Raw genomic sequence first — 2,782 nt, 5'->3', positions numbered from 1 at the left:
CTTCAACACATAAAAAAATACTAAGCTACCAGATACCCCATAAAAAATCAAAAATAACAAACAATGAAGGGAAAAGTAATAAGCTACAAGATACTACACAGACATCAAAAATCACAATTATTGAAACATTTCTGGGAAAACATGGCCAAAATTCTTCTTATTCATTGCAATTTTGAATGTACAGAACATTCCATCATTAAAATGATATCCTAGGGACCCAATTTAACAATAGAATTTGTTCAGTGTTTTGACAATGTAGCAAAATAAACATGGGCGGTTACTCAAAGTGCATCAACTATGAACAATTCAGAATTCCAAATGTCAACATGGTGTGTAAAAAGAAAACATGACAAAACTGTTGAATTTTCATCATTATAGGGAATTTTTTAAAGGATAATACAATCTTAAAAATGCTTGTTTTTTACTTCTGTAACAGGAAAGGAGAAAATGTATGGCTGGACCGGGAATCGAACCTGGGACCCTTTTATCTCCAGGCAGTTGCTCAACCAACTGAGCTATCCAGGCCAATATCCTAGGCCTTAACCTTTTTTCACTTCATGTATTTATTCATTGCTAAATTTGAAGATTCTAACTTCTACGGTGATTTTATCATTCAAAACAAAACAAACTCAGTAACTGTAACAGGTAAATAAAAAAAAAAATATATTATGCACACATATCGAATTATTAACATTTTGATTCAATAGTAATTATCATGTTGTCAAACAAAATAAAACTGTAATATCAGATTCTCTCAGATTGTCCCCACTAAGTTCATGCTTGATAATTTCCCTCTGGGTGCCTCTTCTAGGAATGCCAATACCTTTACCTGACTTCTGACAGAGTTTAATTTTGAACAGGTGTACATAAAAAGAAAAAGAAAGCATTAAACAAAAAAGTTTATTTTCTTTTAATCAAGAGTCACTTAACCCTCGTAACAAAACCATGGATTAAATTAACAGATAAAAATATATTTTGAAACTTTAAATCCTGAGACGCCATGATGAAACATGGCGTCCCAAAGGTGTAAACTAAATATTAATCCACTCAAATTAGGGTTGATTGGGGGCTAAGTAGATGGACATAATATTAAGACAGACCCTCTGATATTTATCGGAAATATTTTTGACAAATTTGTGAAAGAATGCAACATGCTTTTTGGATTACAAAAAATGTCTACATCGTTTTCAAACAATGCACACAAATTTACAGGTATTCGGCACGTCGTCGATAGCTTCTGTTTAATTGGCAAGACAAACATCAGCTGTAAATATATCTCCAAAATACTTATCATCTAATAAAACAAAAGACTTACTTAAATCCTTTTCAATAGGGCCTATTTGTTTGCAATCTGGTGACTTTCGAACAATATTTATCCTTTTCGTACAATGTTTGTGATTGGCTATTCCAAAAGAAAAGATCACGCCCTCTGTCAAGTGTTTGATCTGATATGAGTTCTCTGCCCTTGCAATGCTGCAAAATCAAAGTACTAAGATTGTAAACGCACTTTGAATTTTTTTTCCAAAAGGCGTTAAAATTGGGACAAAATCAACATTTTCTACCATCCAGAAACTTTGAAAAAAATGTGTTTATAAAAACAAAATATCTACTCTTAGAATTTAGTGATACAGAGCATTAATTATTATTGGTTTTTTTTAATAAATTAAACTGGGAGTATCTTTCGGAAAACATTTGAAAGCCTACACTATAACCGTACAGATCCAAAACTTTAACGAAGTTTCGGGGGTATATAGTTTTTGTCGTGTCCGTCCGTTTGTCTGTCTGTCTGTCTAGCTGTCTGTTTGTCCGCAAAAACTTTAACCTTAATCATGTTAATTGCCCATAACTTTTGATTTAGCGGAGCTATGACTTTCATATTTCACATGTGTTTTATTTGTGTCAAGAACTTTCGTTAGGTACCACCAAATTTGTCGTTTTGACCTTGACCTTGGAGTTTGACCTACTTATATACAAAAATTCGAACCTTTTACTTTTGACATATCTTTGAACATTAGATAACAGGACATTTATACTTCACACATGTATTTTTGTTGAAAGACCTTTCATTGGATACCAACAATCTTGACCTTTTGACCTTGACGTTATAGATTTATGTACTTGTGCGAAAACTTTAATCTTGGCCATAACTTTTGAACGGTAAGAGATATAGTTTTCATACTTCATATATTTATTCATTGTGAAAAGATCCTTCATTGAATACTAATAACTTTGACCTTACGTTGGAGTTTGACCTACTTTAAGAAAAAAACCTTGACCATAACTTTTAAAGGGTTAGGGATAGTGTTTTCATACTTTACATATTTAATTCTTGCGACAATTAAGACCTCTCATTTGATAACAAGAACTTTGACTCTTTGACCTTGACCTTGGAGTTTGACCTTCTTTAAAAAAATAACCTTGGTCATAACTTCTGAGCAGTTAGGGCTAGGGCGCCCTTACTCCGTATATGTATTCTTTGTGAAAAGACCTTTTATTAAGTTTCAATAATCTTGACCTTTTGACCCTGACCTTCCAGATTTTTGTACTTATGAAAAAACTTTAATCTTGGTCATAACTTTAATGAATAATGATAATTTTAAAGAAGTTTGGCAACCAATATTAGATGTATTATAATCATTATCTATTGTATTTTTACATACTATGCTATTATGTCTTTTAAAAAATGTAATTTCCCCCGTAATATATTTGAATTTTCTTTGTAAAAACAATGAGCATTCAATATGTATTAATTTATGTAGATAGTAAGCTCCAAAACAATTTT

This window comes from Saccostrea cucullata, unplaced genomic scaffold (assembly GCF_032062105.1).
Source record: "Saccostrea cucullata isolate Sc308-1 unplaced genomic scaffold, CSIRO_AGI_Scuc_v1 ctg11389, whole genome shotgun sequence".
In the NCBI taxonomy this organism is placed as follows: Eukaryota; Metazoa; Mollusca; class Bivalvia; order Ostreida; family Ostreidae; genus Saccostrea; species Saccostrea cuccullata.
This window is presented reverse-complemented; position numbering follows the sequence as displayed.